The following is a 13217-nucleotide window of genomic DNA, read 5'->3' as shown; positions in this document are numbered from 1 at the left end:
TTTAAAATTACATTTTATTTATATTGGTATATATAGAAGGCAGCTACTTTGTTAAACCTTCTTATTGATTCTAAAATTCTCTATTATTTTGTTTTTCTGTGTAGACAATCATAGCATCTGAGAATAATGACCAACTTTGTTTATAATAATGACCAACCAAACTTTGTTTGTTCTTTTCAAGTATTTGTTCTTTCTGTTCTTTTTTTCTTGTTTTACTGAACTGACTAGAACACCACTGTCCATTAGAAATGTAATGTGAGCTATAAGTATAATTTAAAATTTTGTAGTAGTCACATTAAAAAATAAAAGGAAACAAATGAAGTGAATTTTAATAACTTATTTTATTTAACTTAATATTGTCATTTCAACATGTAATCAATATAAAATTGATGAGGTATTTTACTTTTTTGGGGGTACTAAATATTAGTATATATTTTGCAGTATAAAGTATATATGCAGTATAAAGTCTGTATATATTTTGCACTTATGCAACATCTCAGTTTGGACTAGCTATATTTCAAGTGCTCATAGCCATGTATGGCTAGTGGCTATGGTAGTAGACAATGCAGGACTACAATTTCTAGTAGGGTGCTGCTGTTATTGTCAGTATACTTGTCTTGTTTCTAATTTTGAAATAAATCCTTCTGACTTTTGACCATTAGGAAGGATGTATTCTGTAGGTTTTGGTAGATATCTTTTAGGTGGTTAAAGAAGTTTCCTTACATTTTTATTTACTAAATCTTACTGTTAATAAGAAATTTATATTGAATTTTACCAAAAAACTTTTAAAATCTCTTGAGGTGATCTTTTTTCTTTAATTTGCTAAGGTGATAAATAAAATTTATAGTTTTTTTTTTTAATGATAAGCTACTCTTGTATTGCTTGGATAAACCTGACATGGTTTTGACATAATTTTATTCACTATGAGATTTGTTTTATGTTTGTTTTTAAGGATTTTTGCACTATTCATAAAAGGAAATGGCCTGTAATTTTCTTTTTTCAAAACTCTGCTTTCTCGTTTTGGTTTCAAGGTTTTACTAGCCTCTTAAAATAAGCTGGAAAGTAAAGAATTTACATATATATGTGTGTGTGTGTATGTGTATATATGTATATATGTATGTATGTATGTATAATCTTTAGAAAAGTTTTTATAAAAGAATGTCATCTTGTTCCTTGGCAGTTTGGTAGAATTTTACATATAAAACCTTCTAGGTCTTGGTTTTCAAGTTTTCTAAGTTGCCTTAAAGTTCATAGTACTCTATTATATTGTAAGCATTCAAGACTATACAATTCCTTCAGAGTTATTTTACAGCATATCTTAGAAATCTGCATTTCCTTTTAATTTTAAGTGTTTTAAATATCAAATGTGATTTATTTTTGAACCATAATTTTTTAGAAGTGTTTTAAAATTATCAAATGTAGATGTTTTTATGTCTTATCATTTTGTTAGTGAATTAATTATACATTGATTATTTACATGGTGACCTACAAACATAGTTTGTATGAACTGATTCTTTTAAATGTGTTTAGTCTTACTTTATTGTTTAGCCCATGAACAGTTTATATAGATGGCCCATGTTTGCTTGTAAAGGATGTGTATTCTTTAATTTTGAGGTTGAGGATTCTCTATGTCCATTAAGCAAAGTTTTTTAATTGCTTTGATGAGATATTGAATATCTTAACTAATTTTATCTGCTTGACCTAACAGTAATAGAGGTGATTTAATACTTTTTTCTTTAGAGTTCTATCAAATTTTGCTTTATATATTTATGTGTATTCAATGCATATAAGTTTAGAATTTATATCTTTCTTGTACTTCAGAGCTATTATGTCATGACTCTCTTTAATCTTAATGATGTTTTTTGCTTAGATTTATTTTATCTTATTTTAACAGGGTTATTCCAGCTTTCTTTGTTTGGTATTGCCAATGATATCTTTTTTCCACTTCCTATCTTTTAGCGTTTCCATGCCTTTATTTTTTTTATTTTTTTGAGACAGAGTCTGGCTTTGTTGCCCAGGCTAGAGTGAGTGCCATGGTGTCAGCCTAGCTCACAGCAACCTCAAACTCCTGGGCTCAAGCAATCCTGCTGCCTCAGCCTCCCGAGTAGCTGGGACTACAGGCATGTGCCACCATGCCCGGCTAATTTTTTCTATATATATTAGTTAGCCAGTTAATTTCTATTTATAGTAAAGACGGGGTCTCGCTCTTGCTCAGGCTGGTTTTGAACTCCTGACCTCGAGCAATCTGCCCGCCTCGGCCTCCCAGAGTGCTAGGATTACAGGCGTGAGCCAACGCGCCCGGCGTCCATGCCTTTATGATTAATATTTTAATATGTCTCTTGGAAATATATAGTGGGCTGTTTTTTAGGGCGTGGCATTTTAAATCTTTGTTGCATTTGACCTATTTGTATTTATTGTGATTACAAATCTGAATTACTTTCTTTCATCCTGTGCTTCCTATTTGTCCTGGTTTTTCCATGCTTTTCCCCCTCCCCATTCTTGCCATATTTTTTGGGATTAAGTTTTTTTGGGCTTGTTTGCCTTTTTTGTTTTTTTCCCCTTTTCTGGTTTGGGAGTTATGTATTCTGTTAATATTCTTTTAGTTTATGCCCTTTGTATAATCAACTTAATGAAATCTAAAATTAATCAATATCTTAAAATCCTCTTAAAATCCTCCTCAAAATCCACAAAAACCTTACAGCATTTTAACACTAATTACCATTACCTTTTCTCACTCTCTATGATTTACATGATATTCTTGTCCATAATTTTCACTTTATTTTAAATAATTCTATAAATTTGACATTATTATTTTAGAGAGATATTGAGATTTACCTACATGTTTATTACTTTCTTTACTTACTATTCTTTCTTTTTTTATAATTCTTTCTTGTAACTCAGACTTTTCTAATGGAATATTTTTCTTCTTTCTAAAGATAGGTTTTGGGAATTCCTTTAGTGAATGTCAAATGGTGGTAAACTTTTCCTTTACATTTATCTGAAAATGTTTTCATTTTACTCCAGTTCTTTGAAAGATCTTGATACCCAGTTATTTTAGTCATCTATTCTCTCTGAAATAGGACATTTTTGAAATATCTACCTAATGAAAAAGGTAATCAGAAGTCTAATATTAAAATTTATTATGTGCAGGCTTAATTAAAATATCTTATTAAGGAGGCTCTTAACCTTATACAAAGTTTGTGTTAGGTTACTGAATGAATTGCTATATATTTAAAGACTAAAATATGGCAAAAGAATTTTCCATATACATACTGTGATGACTGCCCTTAAATTTGTAGCTAGAATCACTATCTCTAGGACTTATTGTTTATAGCGTTGAGTTTTCATTTGCTTATATTAAGCGCTTATTTTTCGAAAACTTTGTACATTAAACTTGTACTTTAAACTTTGTACTCGAAAGCCTGTACTTTATTAGTTCCTGGTGATAAGACGGCAGCCTGCATTCCATTCTTTAAAAATCTTATTTTCTAACTATTGCCTTGATTTAAGTAAGCTTAAGTGGATTTATATTATTTCTGTCCATCCCTTATTTCTTCTATAATAATGGTAAAAGGAAGACATTGGAATCCAAGATTTATTGGATCTTTATATATCACTCATGCTGTGTAACCTATGTATCTATTTTTTATTTTATTTTTTGCTGCTATTCTTACTACATACGATCCCACCTTTTATTTTATAAATGAGGAAATCAAGTTTGAAAGTTAAATGACTTCTTGAGGTACCATCGTATGTAAGTGTTGGGACTAGGAGTCAAAACACAGATCCTGATGTATTTCCTACAATTCTAGTGTTACTTGAATTAAAATATTCCATGGTAGTCAATCGTCTCTATGCAGACCAGCAAGCAGATGGGATAACCACCCATGTGGCTTGATGTTAGATGTGGGAAAGAGCCCCCAACTAATAATATTGCTGTGCTGTTATTCTGTGGTGCTCTTAAGGCCTATAATTAGATTTGCTTCTAGGATTTGAGATAGTTATCTTGTGCCACAAATTGTTAAATTTGTTTGTCATGAATACTGTGCTTTTAACAATTTCTATTAATATCATTCCCTGTCTTCCCTAACTCCAACTCCCACCCTAGACTAACATAATAAGTAATAATAAATAGCTATGCATTTTTATTCTTCCAGACTAATTAAGATAACTTATACTTCTACACCCACATTCAAAGACATTATTTACCTCTAGATTGGGAAACACTGTTATTTATTAATGTACATAAGATGGGCTTGTATAGGGAGGGAGAAAGGACTGTGTTTCCTTCCTTGCTTGTTGACAGGAAATTAGTATATTCTGCATAACTTTAAAGGGTTTCACAGTAAGAAATGGAAATCCTGTTATTGTAGAGACTAGAGATTTTAAAGGGATGTTTGACTATAGTTTAAAGACATAGTTGACTATAGAAATAATTTCAAATTCTTAGGCTACTCTAACTTCTTAAAATATTCAGAAACTTAATTTCAAATTCTTAGGCTACTCTAACTTCTTAAAATATTCAGAAACTATTAATATTTGTTTTTAGGGTTTTTTAAAAAAACTGTTCCTTCTTCTTTTCAATTTCAAACTTTGTGATGGTATGTCCATTGTATTTGTTAGCAAATTTTGTAACTTTTTCTGTATTTAAATACTTCTTTAAAAAAAAAACCACCAAGATTTGTGTATAAGATGCCTATACACAAATACAGGCATCTGTCTTTCAGCTTAAGAAAAATTAGGCTTGAGATCAAATTATATGGAATATTATATAAATAAAATTGTACTGAATTTAAGATAACCTGTGTTACATTATGTAAAAATATTCTGGATTTATCGAACATTTTTAATAAGATGCGATGTGTTAGCACCATCTACTGTTAAGTAAGAATAATCACTTCTTGGTGTACATTTGGATTTTTCCCAGTGGCTTATTCCAAATCCAGCATGATATTCCAAATCCTGCAGGTCTTCTCACTGAGTTGACCACTCTGTATAACATGGGTGTTTGGGGCTTTTTAGATGATGTCCTGTCTGTGTTCAGGATTAGACAATTTTTGTAGATCTTGTTTCATAATTCTTGTCAAAATAGCAATGATAAATTTCCTACCATTTTCGTGACAGTTCAGCATTTTAAAATAAAGCTAGCTGATCATGTGAGCTTTCCATATAGCATCCTTGTTTTAAAATTTGCTATTTGACCATTGTTATGAAGACTGGTAGATTACAGTTGGCATTTAAATTGAATATCCATTTTATAGCTGAAAGACTATTCATGAAAGGCTATATCTCAGTGTTGCTTGTTAATTAATCGAATATCTAAATCTGCATAGCACAGTGTTGAATGTATTGGTAATTGAGTGGAAAACCTGTGTTTTCTTAATGGAAAGGATATTGCAAAAATAGTTTCATATAATGTACTGATTAGGAACATTAGCTTTAAAGTTAGACTCCCTGAGTTTAAATTCTGGCTTTACCACTTGTTGCATTTGTGATTTTGAGGCCATCAACCTTAACTTCTCTGAGCCTCAGTTTTCTTATCTGAAAATGAGAGTAATGATAATCAATAGTACCTGCCTCTTGAGATTATTGTGAAGCATAAAGAAAATTACCTTTCTAACGTACTGAGCATAAAGTCTGGCACATTAATAAGCACTCAGATGTTAGTTGCTATCATTATTAATATTGTTATCAATGTCTGTATATTCAGAGTAAATAGAATGTTTCAGTAAATATATTTTTATCTTGGTAACTTTAACTTTTTTGACAATGAAATAATGTGTGACATAAAATATGTAGCTTAAGAATATACATGTTCAAAATGTTTACTGTTTGTGTGTGGTAGAGTGGAAAGAACAAAATTGAGTCTTCAGTCTTTTTGTTTTTCTTTTCTTTTCTTTTTTTTTTTTTTTTTGAGACAGCCTCAGTCTGTTGCCCAGGCTAAAGTGTCATGGTGTCAGCCTAACTCACAGCAACCTCAAACTCCTGGGCTCAAGCAATCCTTCTGCCTCAGCCTCCTAAGTAGCTGGGACTACAGGCATGTACCACCATGCCTGGCTAATTTTATATATATATTTTTTAGTTGTCCAGCAAATTTTTTCTATTTTTTTTTTCAATAGAGATGGGGTCTCGCTCTTACTTAGGGTGGTCTCGAACTTCTGAGCTCAAACAATCCGCCCGCCTCGGCCTCCCAAAGTGCTAGGATTACAGGCCTGAGCCACCATGCCTGGTGGGGTCTTCAGTGTTGGTTCTGTTAGTTATAAGTAGTATAACTTGCAGTAAATTATTTAACCTCTAAAGCTCAGTTTCTTCATCTAAAAATGAATTGAGGATTAAATTCTATAAGATATATATAAAGTCATCATTCTTGGCACTTAGTAGACTAACTGCGTAAATGTGAATTCTCTCATTTAATAACATATTGCAAATTTACTAACATGCATTTATTTCTATAGTTTTGCTTTATATTACTCATACTTAAATTAAAAGATATTAAGATGCTTTATATTAAGAAAACTGCAGGAGTTCCAGAAGGCTACAACAAAATTGTGACATCCTCAAGGAGTATAATTGAGATGGGATATAAACATGTAAAAAATTTTTTAAAAACTTTAATAATGATTCAAGCAGTAATATTTGTATGTGATTGCTAATTAAATTACACAGAAATGTTTTTGGGGAGTTCAGAGGAGGAATGCTTTTCATGCTGGACCCCGATTCCATACCCCCCTCTGACCTTATTGCAACAGTTTTTTTGTGGTAGTATGGCCTATTTGGCACTCTAAGACAAAGAAGTTAAAATTCACTCATGGATTATTAGTATTATTTGTTGATTTATCTACCAGCATCGTGGACCAAGGCTGTGGATTCATCCAGTCTTCAAGGTGGGGCAGAGTAGGGTGGGGTTTGGTGGTAAATGATCAGCACTTGGTATAGTACCTGAGCACAGTAGATACTCATAAATAATTGAATGAATGAACGGAAGTGTCTGCATCACGGTTATTATACCTGCAAGCTAGTGTCCTTATCACACACTAATTTAAATTTCTTTGTACAATTATAAATAGCTAATAACCTCTGTGTCCCTTAGGACTTTGCTTCATCAGGATACATCATCCCTTCTTATTATTATCTTTAATCTTTTCCACTTTTTTGTGGAACTCGTGTCAACCGGTAACTCCCCAACCCCTGTCTTCCTCATTACTCAGTCGTCGCTCCTGCTGTGGTGTGGCTCTTCCCTCTTACCACGCTGCAACCCAAGCCTTTTCTCCAGATATCACCCACGATTTCCTAACTGCTAAGTCTCAAGTTGGAGAAACACTTTTCTTTCCATATATCATATTTGATCTTCTAGCCCCTCCCACTGAACTACTCCTCTGTAGGAGTTCCAGAACTGTCCCCGAGTGTCCTCAGTTTCACTGTGAACATATCTATTTGGATGTCTCCTCCAAAGAGGACCCCTCATTTATCCCTCTTTTCATACACTTTGCCCCTCTAGTGTTCTGTCACAGTTAATAGTACCAAGATGTGCTATTAAGCCCAAACCTGTATCTTAAGCCCAAACCTCAAATTGTCCTAAACTCTATTTCTTTATTGTCAACAGCTGGTCTTGGGGTCACTACTGAATTAATCTTTCACTTGTGAGAGAATTCACTACATTTTATTACACTTATTTGATAAATGTCTATTTGTTTCTTTGGAGTTTTTGTGTCCCAGGCACTTACCACAATTTTTATATAGTATTATGTGTTCAACTAATACTTTGTATGTAGAAATGAATTCATTAGCAATCACTAATTCCTAAGGAATTAATAGCCTTACTCTATTGTCTTAAAAAATGCCAAAGCACTATAAAAAAATAGGTTTTCCAATCTTAATTTTTAAAAATGTTAATGTTGATTAAGGTTATATTAAAGTGAAATACTTTAAGATCTCTTTCTTTTATAGTCGCTCAATTTAAAGGAAAGTTTTTTATATGCTATCAATACATTTTGGAATTTATATACTTCTTATGCCTTCCATTTTTAAAAAAATGACTTGTTACTCTTATGCTACCCAATCTCATTTTTCTTATTTGGTATTTCTCAGTATTTTTGTATTGAATGCTCTCAAATGGTGAGAGCATTTTCATGTTTGTTAAATGCAAAACTGTATATTTGACATAAGAGATATATTCAGATAATCAAAGCTGAAACTTTCAAATATCTAGCTTTACCCTTCTGAGAAGATGATGGGTTAATGATGACTCAGGTTCAGCATGGGGGTGATAAGTTGTCTTATACAATGGCTGCCACTTTTTTTTTGTCTTACTAGGTTAAAAGCTATCTCTTTTTTTGTGACTGTTTGTATGGCTGGTAACAGCTTGCCATTTTTGTTTGGTTGCTTTTACTCTCGGGAGGCCCAGGAAGCCAGATAATCAAGTTTTAAAGATTATATGATGAACAAGAATCAATAATTCTCAAACAACAGGAGCAGAGTACATTGATTTGGTGCAGTGACTTTAGAAGAGTTTTTTCAGCTGTGCAGAGGCTGGTCTTCGTTCTGAGTTTCTAGACTGTGTACTGAAGGTTAGGGTTGCTGATGCTAGATGCATATCAATAGATGAATTTCCTATTCATTTGTGGTTCGTCTAGTTCTGGCGTTTTCTGGAATCAGTCTGTCTTCTGTAGTTTATTTCACTGCATCTGCTCATAGAACCATCTGGGTCCACTAAGGCTGTTATTTTTTCATTCAGTAATATTCAGAGACCTTTAATCTTTGGTAGAGAACATTACTGAAAATCTACACATGTATGCACACACAAAGAACCTAACTGAAAATCTGCACACTCACAGTACGTGTGTGTTTGTTTATATTCACACACAGCATAAATTCATTAATCTTATTCCTTTATTTTGTTTTATTTTATTTTATTTTTTGAGACAGAGTCTCGCTTTGTTGCCCAGGCTAGAGTTCCGTGGCGTTAGCCTAGCTCACAGCAACCTCCTAGGCTCAAGCAATCCTGCTGCCTCAGCCTCCCAAGTAGCTGGGACTACAGGCATGTGCCACCATGCCTAGCTAATTGTTTCTATATATATTAGTTGGCCAATTAATTTTCTATTTATAGACACGGGTCTTGCTCTTGCTCAGGCTGGTTTCGAACTCCTGACCTCAAGCAATCCACCCGCCTCGGCCTCCCAGAGTGCTAGGATTACAGGCATGAGCCACTGCATCCGGTCCATTAATCTTATTCCTGTTAGTTAGCTGCCAGCATCCCTGCCTAGTGCCGTGTATAAACAGTATTAGTGTCTGTGTGTGCATACTGGGCCGTCTTGCTGGGTGGTGTACATAGTAGGAAAGACTAGATACTGTGGTAGAATGTGAGAAACAAGCTAAGCATGAGTTTTCCATAAACAGTTGAATGTTGGCTTATGTTTTGGAATGTGTTGTAAATTTACTATCATTGGCTTATTTTAAATATATAAAGAATTGCTATGCATGAAAAATGTGAACAAATTCCAATACTCCATTATTTTTTTTTAAATTTTGAGCTTCACATTTATTTAATTTTTTGTTTTTCTTTTCTTTCTTTTCTTTTCTTTTTTTTTTTTTTTTGAGACAGAGTCTCACTCTGTTGCCCATGCTAGAGTGCTGTGGTGTCAGTCTAGTTCACAGTACCTCAAACTCCTGAGCTCAAGTGATCCTCCTGCCTCAGCCTCCTGAGTAGCTGGGACTACAGGCATGTGCCACCATGCCTGGCTAATTTTTTCTATATATATTAGTTGGTGAATTAGTTTCTTTCTATTTTTAGTAGAGATGAGGTCTCGCTCTTGCTCAGGCTGGTTTTGAATTCCTGACCTCGAGCAATCTTCCCGCCTCGGCCTCCCAGAGTGCTAGGATTACAGGCGTGAGCCACCGTGCCCGGCCTATTTAATTTTTGTAGAGGCAATAAAGCATGTATACTTTGGCATCAGGCTGCCAGGTTCCAAGCCTGACTCAGAAAATTATGTATGCCTATGAACTTGGGCGTGGTATTTAGTCCTTCTGTGTTTAAGTTTTCCTGCCTATAAAATGGTAAAATAGAGTTATTGTGAGGATTATATGAGACAATATATTAATATGTATAAAGTACTTAGAAAAGTGCGTGAAGTTCAGTATTGGTAATGTTATTCTATATCTATTATGTTTACTGTGGGAAACATCTGAAATATAAGTAAATTTTAATATTTCTTTGAACTTAAGACTTCCAGAATTTCCTGACATCTCCAAGAGAATGTTGTGATCTATTAATAACTGTTTAAGCAATTTAAAAATAGTTCAGGTTTTAAGTTTTGTCCTAGTTTTCCCAAGGAATCTGGTGAAATTATTTTACCTTTTCTGTAAGGACTTTATTTTAAAACAGGAATAATAATCATACTTCTGTATTCTCCATGGCCTCCTCTTTTCTCTCCTTCAGACACCTCTGACTTCCAGGCACTGTGTTAGGAGACACAACATTAAAAACGCACATGTTCCTTGCCCACTATACCTTGAGTGTAGTAGGGGAGCCAAGGTGTCTTACTTTTAATCATGTAGATGATTAAATTATTCTAAAGACTGGTATTTTAGCTCTATGAGTGCATTTGACAGGGAGACTTCCCCTGGTCTCATGCATTCATGAAAAGCATTCATGAAAGGCTCACTTCAGGAAGGAACTTCAGTTGAGATTCAAAGAATGATCTAAGTTACTAACTGGAAAAGAAGTGGACATAGCAAGGAATGCATTTCAGGCAGACTTGGATGTTTAAATGCCCAGAGATAGAAGAAAGCCATTATTGTATATTAAGAATGTGTATTATTTCAAGAAAAAATAATGGATTCTTATTTTTTGATTGTATTTTCTTCTTAAAATTAATATATTGCATCTAGGAAGATCCATGTTAACTGTCTTAAAACTTTTAATCAATGGGGTAGTCTAATATTTTCTTAACAAAACTTTGTGTTTGCGAAGATATAAAAAGAAACTTGATTTTTATATAAAAAGTCAAAATTTTACATTGACTCATAATTATTTTAAAAATTAAAGGTTGACTTCAAGTATAAGGCATTTATTTTGGATAATTTAGGATTCAGATCATGCAGTTTATGAATACTTTTGATACTTTTTCTTTTTTAAAAATAGAGCACATTATTCCTGTTTTTGTATATTGACACCTTTTATTAGATAATAATCATCAAAGAGAGGAATATCCCTTCATTAGTTATTGTAAGTTTACTTCATATTACAATCATTTATATTTTTGTTGACTGAAATAGCACTAATTCTGTTTTGTAATAAACCTAATATATTTTTTAAGTATTTATATCCTTGGAAGTAAATTACTCAAGTTTTTCTACAGTTTGAATATAGCAATATCTACTTTATGTATTATGTCAACTGATATTGGAAAGCTCTCTATCCCTTGTGACTTGAACATTTTTTGTTAGAATATTAGTTTTTAATGATTATATAATTCATGTTTCAGTGGCAGTAGCTCCACCTACTAATGTGGGGTACCAGTCCCTCTTCCAAGTATTTTTTTGAATCCTCAAAGGAGTATCTCACATGGGTTTGTGCAGATGTCTGGGTGTCAACCACATGGCACTAATTTAGTTCCTTTCTTCTGTTTTGTCCTCCTATTAAGGTTCTGTCATGTTGACTAGTTAGTGCCATTATGTTGGGTTTGTTATTTATCCTTCTTTTGGCTGTGCCAGGTACTGACCATGGCAGGTCACTCACTCAGTGCTTTGTAGGACTTGCTGGTGGAACTGTCTAGTCTGGGAGTTTTATTTGTAGAAAGATTTTTTTCACTATATTGATTTGATTTTATGTAATGGCAATATAGGACTATTCAGATTTTACATCTCTTTGTCATTCTGCTTTAATAAGTTATATTTTTTCTAACCACTTGTCCATTTAATCTGTCTTTTAAATTATGGTTGTATTCCTTTTTCATTCCTGATATTGCTTATTTTTGCCTTCTTTTTTTTTGATTAATCAGACTAAGGGTTTACCAGTCTATTTTAGGGTCTTTTTCACAGAGCCAACTTTTGGCTTTGTTGATCTTCTAATACATGTTTATTTTCTATTAATAGTTTTTACTGTTGTCTTTATTATCTCCTTTCTTGAAGTTTTTGAGTGTATTTTGAGTTTTTTGAGTGTATTTTACCTATCTGTCCTCCTCCTTCCCTAATTTTCTCGGTAAATCCTTATCCCACTAATCTTTAGTCTTTATTCTAATATTCAAGATGATACATTTGTCCTGCATTACTTTAGTTGCATCCTACAAGTTTTGATATATACTATATTTGTTGTTATTCATTTCATTCTTATAATTTAAAAAAAATCTCCCACTTCTGTGATGTTGGCCCCTTTTCATTGTATTTTTCTATTACAAATTTTCTTTAATTTTTTTTAAAGTTGAATCTATTTTTTTTAAAAGATTCACTTATATATTTACATAGTAATTATATACATTTTCCATCTGGCAATTTGTACCATGCTGCTTTATTTGTGTCAGTATCTTTCATTTTCCCTTGGTTGATTTGATCAGTCTCTTTCTACCTGCTGGAGTAGCACTGCATACCGTTTAAGAGAAAAACAAATGAAGACTTGTATATTTCTCTGTTTCCCACCCCCTACTCATCTCTGCTCCAGTACAATGTGTATTTTCAGGGCTAGGGTAGAATACCTTGGACACAAATTGCAGGAAGTACAATGAGGCCTCCTGGGGAATAGAAAAGCTGTCCACATACAGTTTCTCCATTTCTCTCTGAGACTTCATACCTGCTTGCTTTGGCTTGGCTTTGCCTGTCTGCTTAATTTTTCTTTCTTTCCCTCTCACTCCCTTCTTCCTCCTTCCCCCCTTTCCCCCCAACTCCTTTCCTCTTCCCTCCTCCCTCTAGTCCTATCTCCATCCCTTCCTTCATCCTTTCTCTTCCTTGTCATCTCCCTTCCATTCATGAATCCTTATTGCACCCCCCTCTACCCCAATACAAACATGTTTCAAAAGTTGGGACCCCCCCTCCCCCGAGATCCTCCTGATTTTTGGATCAAGGAGGATTGAATGATCGATCCTGTGTGCTATCAACTTGTTACACTCTAAGAAACACCTAAAGAAAATCTCGTGTGCCTTTTTAAATCTTTGAAGCATAACAAAATGACTGTATGTTTGCTCTCCTTGAAGCAATGAGCCGTCATAAATAAATTGGATCACTGC

At 33.4% G+C, this 13217-nt stretch overlaps 1 protein-coding gene across 1 annotated transcript in view; it reads left to right on the top strand.

Annotated features, from left to right (window-relative positions):
* Positions 1–13217, top strand: part of TSC22D1 (TSC22 domain family member 1) — a 127377-nt gene that overhangs the window by 75458 nt on the left and 38702 nt on the right. The gene's annotated exons all lie outside the window — the stretch shown is intronic.

Source organism: Microcebus murinus, chromosome 13 (genome assembly GCF_040939455.1).
Source record: "Microcebus murinus isolate Inina chromosome 13, M.murinus_Inina_mat1.0, whole genome shotgun sequence".
NCBI classification, from domain to species: Eukaryota; Metazoa; Chordata; class Mammalia; order Primates; family Cheirogaleidae; genus Microcebus; species Microcebus murinus.
Note: the sequence above shows the minus strand (reverse complement) of the source record. Positions and strands in the feature narration are given on the sequence as shown.